General features: G+C 48.5%; 1 pseudogene; it reads left to right on the top strand.

Moving 5' to 3' along the window:
- The first annotated feature begins 539 nt into the window (after positions 1 to 539).
- LOC139245641 (trimeric intracellular cation channel type A-like) overlaps positions 540 to 11,494 on the top strand; it is a 28,925-nt pseudogene continuing 17,970 nt past the window's right edge.

Here is an 11,494-nt window from a genome sequence, read left to right as displayed (position 1 = left end):
GTGCTTGTGTTTTTGTGTGAGAGGGAGAGTATTTGAGTGCTGGTGCCCTTGAATCCTGGGGGAATGCATGTTTCAAGTAGACCCATTCGTCCTGGGTGACCTGACAAAGGTGCATTTTGGATTCAGGTTTAAAGGAGTTGAAGTCTGGGTGTGCGGGGCCCGGCCTGCTGCCTTCTGCTTAATCCCGGGTAATTCTGATGACATCTAGACCTTGAGGGCAGGGCAGGGCACCTCCAAGAGCCTAATGCTGACAGTTTGTGGGGACAGTTTCGCTTTGTTAAGCCTTGCCTCTCACTGGGCTGTGCCTGGATGACTGCTTCCTCTCCTGCCTTTTAGGGCTATGTGTGTTTGTGTGTGTGTGTGTGCTGTTTATTCTGTGTAGGCTGCAGTTACAAGTCTCTGGCTTTGATCAGACTTTGGCAGTGCAATTGTGTGTTGTGTTGGTGACGTCAGGGGGTTATTTGTTATAGTTCAAGGGGCTGGGTTAGAGGCAGTTACCCTGTCAACCGCAGCTGGGAAAAGGCAAACAGACAGATATAGAGAGACAGAGAGAGAGAAAAAGACAGACAAAGAGACCAGGAACCGGAGACAAGATTCAGAGCCACCTGGCCAAAGCACCCATCAGAAGCTGCAGACGCCGAATTCCCTCAGCATGGATATCCTGGCGGTGCTGAACCTGAGCGAAGTCGCTCTTTATTTTTCTAATATGTCCATGTTCCCGCTGTTTGACTTGGCTTATTACATCGTGTCCATTCTCTACCTGAAATACGAACCAGGTCTGTGCATTTCACTCTTTTTGCTGTATTGGGGGGGATTGTTTTTTTTTGGGGGGGGAGGCGGGGACAAGGATCACATCCTTATTTCGATGTTCGCAGCCGGTGTGACCAGATGTGTGTGCAGAATTTGCTTAATTCAATTCTGCTTAGCAATGCAAGCGGGCGTTTTAACCTGAATTCTGGGCAGGGCCAGTTTCTGACAGCGACACACATTAATGTGCGATTCTGTACCTATATATTTAGACGAATGAAACTTGCTCATCAGAACGGCAGCAGATTGTAAGGAAGAAGAGGAGTTAACCCCAGAAATAGAGGGCAGCCAGACTCTGCGTTGATGCAGTGAGTGCAGTACCGCAGTCTGTGCCCCTGTACATCCCCGAATCAGATTTATCTCCATGCAACTATTTACAGCGAGGAATGTTACTTTCCTGTTCATCTCAGTGATCGCTGGGATGCGAGTTAAATCACTTTTTTTACTTCCCTCTCCTATTGTTTAACTCCTCCCCTTAAACTACCAGCGGACAGGATATTTATGACACATTTGGAGGGATGAGAACCTCCAGAAATCTCCTTATGTGTCAGAAGAGGAGAGAATAAATAGAAATGTCCAAGAATAACTGCAGCTGTCTGGTTTGTGCCTGTTAATCCCCAGAGTTGGCGCAATGAGGGCACACTGCTGCTCTTAATATAGATGCAGGAAACTTGACTTTCACATCTACTTCAGCACCAGACTATTCCCAATCAGAAGGGGACTAAAAAGGAAAATAAAAACCGCATTAACCACAAAAGAACTGCCGGAATCTGAAAGGAAAAAATACATCTTCATGCTCTGTGAATATTCCTGGTCAGCGGTTGAATTTTTAAACCCCCTAAAACTGCTGTGGGGCAGGGTATTAAAACAGAGAACGATTGACTTGGAACATCTGCTGATTGAAGAGTAATACTATCAATATTTAAGGCATCAAAAGATCTGATCCAGGCAGTTACACAGAGATCGTGCCCTCTAATGCTGACCCTGCCTGTGTCACTCCCCGTCTGAGATGGCAGACGGGCAATCTGCTCCAGACAGGACAAGTGCCAATAGAGGGCGCATGTGTGCACACATACACACAGACATAAACACCCCCATTTTTCTTCATTGTGTCCACAAGTGTTAGCACATTGTGCAGAGGAATGCAGAGCTGAGACTGCGGGTCTATTTCCTTGCATTGTAAAGCAGTAGTAGTATTAGGCAGTCCCTCGTATTCAGGTTGACCCACTTCCACACCAAAAAGGGATGTGTTCACAGGTGTTTCAATGAGGGACCTGACATTCTAGGTCCCGAAATACATATTGATGAGTGGAAGATGCCTGTGCGTGGATTATTTTAATGTCAGGTGACTGTTGCACACCAGTCACCACACGGGCTTGACTGAGCTAGGTCTTGATCCAGTTGCAAGGGTTAACCAAGATTGGAGACCAAGCTCTGCTGCACGGACTTAGTATGCACACATGTTTCTACTATCCATATGATCGCAGTGTGGGCTGGCCCATGCTGCCCCTGGGCCCTCACCTCTCCTGGGCCCCGATCACGACGCTCCTGGGCCCCGATCTCTCACCGCTCCTCTGTCCCGATCAAAAATGGAGCAGTCAGTAACAGAACATTGATTGAAAAGTACTGTCATACAACTGGCCACCTCCAAAAATCAGCACTGTTCAAGCCCTGCCCTCCTTTTTCAACACAAAAATAAATTATTTTCTTCTTTCTTTGTTTACCAACAATTCTTTTATCCTCTACATCCGTATCTACCTGTAACTAGTGACAGTGACGAGTCCTGCCATTGTTGCTCTATAACTGCCTGGTAGATGGTTGGGCGTGCATAAGCCATGTCTGCTTTTCCCTTTCCCTATCTTCCCCTTCACGCAAGATTCCATTAATATCTGATTGAGGTGTAAAACTCCCCGGCTGCCAACACCCAGTGGGCAGCATTAACCAACTGGCATCACCTTACACCCTCTAATGCAAATCACTACCTATGCCCGCAAACTCACGCCACCTACTCTTCCCTCTGTAACCCAAGCCATAGGCCTACTGCCTCTCACATGCTCCTTCTTGCAGATCTAACTCCAAGCCTCAGCACTTGCATTTTTTTAATGCATTCCTCCATATCTCACAGGAACCTCAACCTCCAGTCATCCAGAGGGCAGAAGAACATACAGCTATATTGAATCTATAAAGTCTCTTCAAATATTGTGCAATGTTGGTCTTACAATCCATTCTTGTCCCACTCCTCTTGATTTCTTCTCTGTCATTGTGTGGTTTTAAAAATGTGGTTGAGAGTGAGAACTTACACATTGTAGGACTTTCCTTCTTGTTTATCTGTTCCAGGTAGTGATTTCTGAAATAAAGTATTTAGTTGGCTGCCACGCTTTGTAGCCTCACCAATCTTCTTAACTTCTGTCAACACGTTTGCATATCTTAATCTTCGTACATTGTCCTTGGCATTCAAAAATTAGCTACTGTTGTCTTCCTAACCAGTGGAGGCTGTGATTATCAAATGGCACCTGTCCTCCCACAACCCAAGTAACGCTCACTCAAACCTCCTTTCCACCTAGATCAGCATTACATCAGGAAATGGATTCCAATGATAATATCTCTTGGTGTAGCTCACAATCCAGGTCAAGTTCCAGCCATGTTAGGTGCATAAAGTCTACAGTGTGAACCGTGAGTCTGTATTAGCTTTCTTAATTATAATGTCCAACACTGTCAAACAAACAGTTGAAATAAACTAATATAGCTGTGGGGTCAGCACTGAATTCCAACTAGAGCATGTCATTTCAGCCCCAGCCTCCACTGATATTTATACAGCTGCTGTGTACAAATGAGATTCACTGGCACTCAGACCCAAACGTAAATCTGAAAAAGAGCACCATCTCTAAACACCAAGTAATGAGTCAATGTTTTCAAATTCTCCAAACCTAGTGTTTGAAATGATTGTAATGATTGCCCTTTTAATGGTGTGAGTTTTGCATCAGGTGAAACATGTTATTTTGGGAGGGAAGGGAATGTTTGGAAAAATGAAAAAATTGCCCTCTAAATTTGTCTTCTGGTTGATCAATATATAAAGCAGTCACAGAGGTCTCCGCATTTCATGGAGGGCATGATAGTGGCTGAAAGTGGGTGGGAAGATACAGTTGGGTGGGGTTGGGCAGAGTAACATAATGATCTAATATCAGGCTATAGCAAATGTTTTTGCTAAATTGATGAGGTCATAACATTTAATTATTACTAAGCTAATGAAGGCTGCAGCTGCTTGGGCGGCACACCACACTAATGCCGGGCCTAGTCAACGTGGAAATTTTGAGGATGAATTGTGTTTTTAAATAGGAAAGGAGTTGAATTTACATTACACCTTTCACTTCCTTAGAACACGGCAAACGCAACAGCCAACTTGCACACAGTAAGATCCCACAAACAGCAATCCCACCAATGAGATAAATAAGCAATCAATCTGCTTTGGTGATGTTGGTTGAAAAGAAAGTAAGACTTGCATTTCTATAGCGCCTTTCACGACCACTGGACGTCCCAAAGCGTTTTAGTCAATTAAGTATTTTTGAAGTGTAGTCACTGTGGTAATGCAAGGATAAATATTGACCAGGATATTTATCTTCAAATCAGATCACAGACTCTTCTATAGGGCAGACGAGGCCTTGGTTTAAGATGTGATTTGAAAGACGGCAACTCTGATAGTGCAGCGCTCCCTCAGTGCTGCACTAGAGCGTCAGTCTGGATTATGTGCTCAGATCACTGAAGTTGGGCTTGAACCCATGACCTTTTGACTCCGAGGCAAGAGTGCTACCACTGAGCTGAGGTTGAACTTCATATTTAAGTACTACTTAAAGGAAAAGTTTATGGTACTGAGTTGCCCCTAATTCTAAAGGTTATAAACAAAATCACCTGTACATTTATTGATGTCTCTCAATTGTTTCTTGAAGGGTTTTATACTTCAAATCTATATTGGTCTTAAAATTCATTCAAAAGTTACAGGGAACCTGGGAGTCAGTCTTTCTGTCGAAGTTGCACTCTTGAAAACATTGTAAATGGAGTGTTGCCCACCTGTAGAAGTAACAGGTTCCTGAGTGCTGAACTGGAAGACAGAGGAAGTAAAGGGTTATGGGGAGAGGGCAGGGAAGTGGAGCTGAGTCCATGGTCAGATCAGCCATGATCTTATTGAATGACGGAGCAGGATCGAGCGGCCAAATGGCCTACTCCTACTCCAATGTCATGTTCCTATGTTCAAGCAGATAAAATGGCCTACTCCTGCTCATATTTCTTACGTTCTTATGTTAACTTTTCCATTACCATTTGTACCTTTATTCTCCGTCTTCTGTTCGTCTCCCCTGATCATCAGTAGAAAGTGACACAATAACCAGGGCAGCCCCTTAGACCAGCGGTTCATGAGACTATTTTCAAAACAGATGAGGCTTAAGTTGGATGACATCAATCCGCCTGCAACAGGCAGCCAGCTGGGCAAACATGTGGAGCGGTTCCTGACAGGAAAATAATGACATACTCTGTCTCATTTGCTATAATCTGGTCAGTCATCAAATGGTGCATAAAGTACTGGGGGAATTGGACATGAGATATGTGTTGGAACAGGTAGGAGCGAAAACAAACTAGGGCAGGGTTGCAGAGAAAGGCCAGAGGTGGAGGAGAATAAAGTATCAAACACTATGCCGAGGCCAAGGGAGATGAGGTGGGATATTTCAGTGTGGTTGCAGTAACAAAGGATATTCATGCAGATTGAGTGACACAGACTGAGATACGCAGACTGAGGGACACAGACTGAATACACAGACTGAGGGACACAGACTGAGATACACAGACTGGGACACACGCAGATTGAGGGTCACAGACTGAGATACGCAGACTGAGGGATACAGACTGAGATACACAGACTGGGGGACACAGACTGAGATACACAGACTGAGAGACACATAATTAGATACACAGACTGAGATACACAGACTGAGGGACACAGGCTGAGAGACACAGACTGGGACACACAGACTGGGACACACAGACTGAGATACACAGACTGAGATAAACAGACTGAGGGACACAGACTGAGAAACACAGACTGGGACACATGCAGATTGAGGGACACAGACTGAGATACACAGACTGAGGGACACAGCCTGAATACACAGACTGAGATACACAGACTGAGATACACAGACTGGGACACATGCAGATTGAGGGACACAGACTGAGATACGCAGACTGAGGGACAGAGACTGAATACACAGACTGAGGGACACAGACTGAGATACACAGACTGGGACACATGCAGATTGAGGATCACAGACTGAGATACGCAGACTGAGGGATACAGACTGAGATACACAGACTGAGAGACACATAATTAGATACACAGACTGAGGGACACAGACTGAGGTACACAGACTGGGACACACAGACTGAGATACACAGACTGAGATACACAGAATGAGGGGCATAGACTGAGGGACATAGACTGAGGGACACAGACTGAGATACACAGACTGAGGGACACAGACTGAGCGACACAGACTGAGCGACACAGACTGAGATAAACAGACTGAGAGACACAGACTAAGAGACACAGACTGAGCGACACAAACTGAGCGACACAGACTGAGATACACAGACTGAGATAAACAGATTGGGATACACAGACTGAGATACACAGACTGAGCGACACAGACTGAACGACACAGACTGAGCGGCACAGACTGAGATACACAGACTGGGATACACAGACTGAGAGACACAGACTGAGAGACACAGACTGAGATACACAGACTGAGATAAACAGACTGGGATACACAGACTGAGAGACACAGACTGAGAGACAGAGACTGAGGGACACAGACTGAGAGACACAGACTGAGAGACACAGACTGGGATACACAGACTGGGATACACAGACTGAGAGACACAGACTGAGATACACAGACTGAGCGACACAGACTGAGCGGCACAGACTGAGATACACAGACTGGGATACACAGACTGAGAGACACAGACTGAGATACACAGACTGAGATAAAAAGACTGGGATACACAGACTGAGAGACACAGACTGAGAGACACAGACTGAGGGACACAGACTGAGAGACACAGACTGGGATACACAGACTGGGATACACAGACTGAGAGACACAGACTGAGTGACACAGACTGGGACACACAGACTGAGATACGCAGATTGAGATACACAAACTGAGATAAAGAGACTGGGATACACAGACTGAGATACACTAAGGGACACAGGCTGAGATACACAGGCTGAGATACACAGACTGGGACACAGACTGAGATACATAAACTGAGATACACAGACAGGGATACACAGACTGGGATACACATATTGAGAGACACAGACTAGGACACACAGCCTGAGAGACACAGACTGAGACACACAGACTGAGACACAGACTGAGATACACAGATTGGGACACACACTGAGAGACACAGACTGAGGGACACAGACTGAGATACACAGACTAAGGGACACAGACTGAGATACACAGACTGAGATACACAGACTGAGGGACACAGACTGAGGGACACAGACTGAGATACACAGACTGAGGGACACAGACTGAGATACAGAATCTACTGCTAGCTGATGGCGGTTTCAGCGGCGCACACCATTTCCATGTTGCCGGTAGCGCTGATGCTAAGCTTGATCGCTGGGGACATCGCAATCACTGAGATCATGACGTCAGTGAGTGTGCAACACTCACTTGATGCCCAATCTCCCAATTTCGTTTTGGCCATTGCAGTTACCGGTTGGAGAAAGCAATGACAGGTAGCGGTGGCGGCAGCACAGGAGGAGTAGTGCATTAGGAGGCTTCGCTTCACCAAGGAGGTGGTCATAGAACTCTACCACCTCCTGCAACCAGACCTCCAGCCTCAGACCAGGGTGACCACAGCTCTCCGAGTGGCAGTCAAGGGCACTGTGGCCCTCAATTTCTTCGCCAGCAGATCCTTCCAGTCTGCAGCGGGAGACATATCTAAAATCTCGCAGTTCGCCGTCCATTGCTGCATCCGTGAGGTCACCGAGGCTCGTTACACCAGAAGAAGGGACTCCATGGGCTTTCCGATCACCAGAGAAATAGGATAGCGGGCTTCCCTTCCCCATGGTGCAGGGCGTCATCGACTGCACCCAAGTGGCTTTGCGGGCACCGCATAACAATCCTGAGATCTTCCATAACTGCAAAGACTACCACTCATTTAATGTGCAGTTGGTGTGTGACCACACACAGCGAATCCTCAATATCAATGCCTGCTATCCTGGCAGCAGCCATGATGCCTTCATCCTGCTCCAGACTAGTGTGCCAACATTCTTCCAGCCACCATGTCAAGCTCGAGGGTCACTGCTCGGAGAGAAGGGCTACCTGCTCTCCACCTGACTCATGACTCCCCTTCGCAACCCCAACACTTGTGCCCAGCACTCATATAATGAGAGCCATGCTGCCACCAGGAACATCATCGAACATCATTGGCCTACTGAAGCAACGGTTCCGCTGGCTTGACTGTTCGGGAGGACCCTCCAGTACTCGGCTGAGCAGGTGTCCCATTTTGCCGTGGTCTGCTGCATGCTCCACAACTTGGTCATCATGAGGGCACAACAACAACGGCAATGGAGGAGTGGCAGTGGTGGATGTAAGAATGCTGTCATCCTGAAAGAGGACAGCAGGTTCCTGCTCCACTGACCCACTGCCTCAGTATTTCTAGAAATCTGTTGAAGCACAGATTGCTGACCTGCTGCGCCACTGTGAAAGTCAGAGCATGGATGCAGAGACTGCATGAGGGCAATCTGAGCTTCTGCTGCAGCACTAAGATGTTGGGTCGATTCCGCCTGTGCAATGGAAGCTACGACATCGCTCATCATGCGCGCCATCATGTCTGGTTCGCCACGGTCTCTCTGGGAGTGTACCATCATTTCCAGACTGGAAATCCTGAGCTCCATGCTCTGCACAGAGCCCCGTGCAATGTTGGTGGCGTACTCCTCCACGCGCCTTGACATTGCCGAGCAACTGTCTGGCAGCTTTTTGCCATTGCACCAACCATTTTGGTATGCATGCCCATCTTCCTTCTTCTGAAGGCCTCCCCATTGAGGTCCTCATCTGAATCCTGTGCAGCAGAACTCACAGTGACCCTCGAGCTACCCTTTCCCCCTGGTCTTGATACAGCCCACTCGTGCCCGGTGCCTCACCCTGTGCAGATCCCTCTACTCCACTGGCCTCTAAAGAACTGGTAGTGCCAGTATCTGAGCTGGTGTCTGCGACTGAGAGATGCAGTGATGTGGTGTCTTCTTCCTCCTCCTCCTTTCCCTCTTCGCTCTCTGCAGTGTCCTTGGGGACAGGCTGCCCGGGTGCTTGCTGATTATCTGAAAGCAGAAAGGCACAGTTCAAACTGTCACAGGACGGGAGAGTGGAGAGCACCAGTTCCAACTGTCACAGGACAGAGAGTGGAGAGTATCAGTTCAAACTGTCACAGGAGCATCCAGTCATGCCCCGGTAACTGCCCCCAAAGGAAGTGGAGTGTGGGAAGTTGCACTTCACTTCTATTGAGGGGTGGTAAGGCCAATTCTGCGGCGGGAGCAGGACTTCCACGCTGGGGGCTAAAATTCCCTTCCCCAGAAGGTTACCGCCCCCAAGATGGGAGCCTGTGCGGGGAGGCAGAGGGAAGATGAGGGGAGATGAGGGTGGGGGATGGAGGGGAGAGTGATGGAGGAGGGGGGACATGAGAAACCCAGGGCGGGGGACAGGAGGGGCCACATTGCAGCGGAGGTCTGGGGGGGTGAGGTGTGTTGGAGGGGCGGGCCTGGGGGCTCTGTGCCTCGGTGTGGGGAGTGTTCAGAGTGGGGTGGACGGGTTGACTGCGCAGATGGTGGTTGGTGGATGTGGTGTGGTTGCTGTTGCGGGGGCGTGACTCCGGGGTGGCCGGGGCTGGGGGCTCGACATCCGGGGGTGTTCGGCATTTGGGAATGATTCTGACAGGCCGGGGCGGGTTGGGTGCGGGGGGAGTGTTGGGTGGGTCCGGAGCTGGAGGGTGGCACGCTCTTGGGATGAGGGATGGGCTGTTTGGGGCTGGGATTGGGAGAGACTTCTTCACTCGGGGAGTTGTTGGCCTGTGGGGTTCCCCACTGCAGAGAGTTGTTGATGCCAGTTCATTGGATGTGTTCGGGAGGGAGTTGGATGTGCTCCTTGCGGCTGGGGGGATCGGGGGGGTGTGGAGGGGGTGTGGGGGGGAGGTGCTGGGATGGGTGATCAGCCATGATCTTGTTGAATGGCGGTGCAGGCTCGAAGGGCCGAATGGTCTGCTCCTGCACCTATTTTCTATGTTTCTATGTTTCTATTAATTGGGTTATGGTGAGGGGATGGAGGCGAGGAAGCCAGCTTGAAAGTGATAAAAGGTTGTGGGCTGAGGGGGAAGTGCGATGTGAGAAGAGGAATTAGGAATGAACATACCATTGTTGTCCCTAAGGGGGCATCATCATCATCATCATCATAGGCAGTCCCTCAAAACGAGGATGACTTGCTTCCACGGCAAAAAGGGATGAGTTCACATGTGTTTCAATGAAGGACCTAATATTCCAGATCCCGAACTACATCTTGAAGGGTGGAAGATGCCTGTGCGTGGATTTTTTTAATGTGTGGTGACCGTTGCACACCAGCCACCACACGGGCTTGACAGAGCTAGGTCTTGGTCCAGTGGCAAGGATTAACCATGACGACTGGAGACCAGCTCTGCTGCACGGACCTAGCACGCACAGATATGAATATAGTACTTTGCTAAAAAGCAGTCACATGTAAGGAAATTGGTTTTCAATAATTCATGCTAACTGAAGTCAGCAAATCACATCAATAACACTAGAAATTAGAGTAGTGCTCACTGACATCAGAAACATAACATTTCTACATAAAACCAGCAAAAAGTATCCCTCAGAGTAATTTTAATAATTAACTGAATTTAATTGCAACACACGTTTTTTGGGAGGAAGGAGACAGAGACCTTTCAATATTGAAGTCATTAAAATATTGTTTGGGATATTTGATTGCAATATCTTCTACACGAGGAAATGTTTTCCATTTTCATAACAAGAAAGACATTCAAATGACTTACACAAGGCGAGGTCAACGTCACTGGTGGCCACGGTGCCGACGACCAGGCAGCCAATGATCTCCAACACTCGACTCTCCAGCTGGCTCAGCGGTTCAATGTCAGCCTGGCTCCCACTGGTCTGCTCCTGTTCCTGGTGATTGTGAGCGACCTTAGCTTGCAAGGGTAAGGGATATTCAGTTATATGAAGAGATTAGAGAAGCTGGGATTGTTTTCCTTAGAGCAGAGAAGGTTAAAGGGAGATCTAATAGAAGTGGGCCTGGTAGAGCGCAGGACCCAGAAGTCAGCTTGGCTTGGCTTCCAGTTGGGTGGGGAATGCTGGAAAAGAGGCCGTAACCCCAGTAGGTGCGGGCCCCGACCCCATGGTGGGGGCTCGCTCCCGGGGGTGGGGTGTGTCTGATCGTGGGGGGAGTGTCCAATCCCTGACCTCGGGAGGGGGTTGGTGGGTATGATCTTGGGGGGTCCGTTTACCGATCCAGGAGAGGGCTAGGGTTTGTATGGGGAGGGCTGGTGGTGGGGGAGCTTGAGGAGCAGGGGGAAGCACTCCTGGCCTGCAAGGATT

This window comes from Pristiophorus japonicus, unplaced genomic scaffold (assembly GCF_044704955.1).
Source record: "Pristiophorus japonicus isolate sPriJap1 unplaced genomic scaffold, sPriJap1.hap1 HAP1_SCAFFOLD_226, whole genome shotgun sequence".
NCBI lineage: Eukaryota > Metazoa > Chordata > Chondrichthyes > Pristiophoridae > Pristiophorus > Pristiophorus japonicus.
This window is presented reverse-complemented; position numbering and strand designations above follow the sequence as displayed.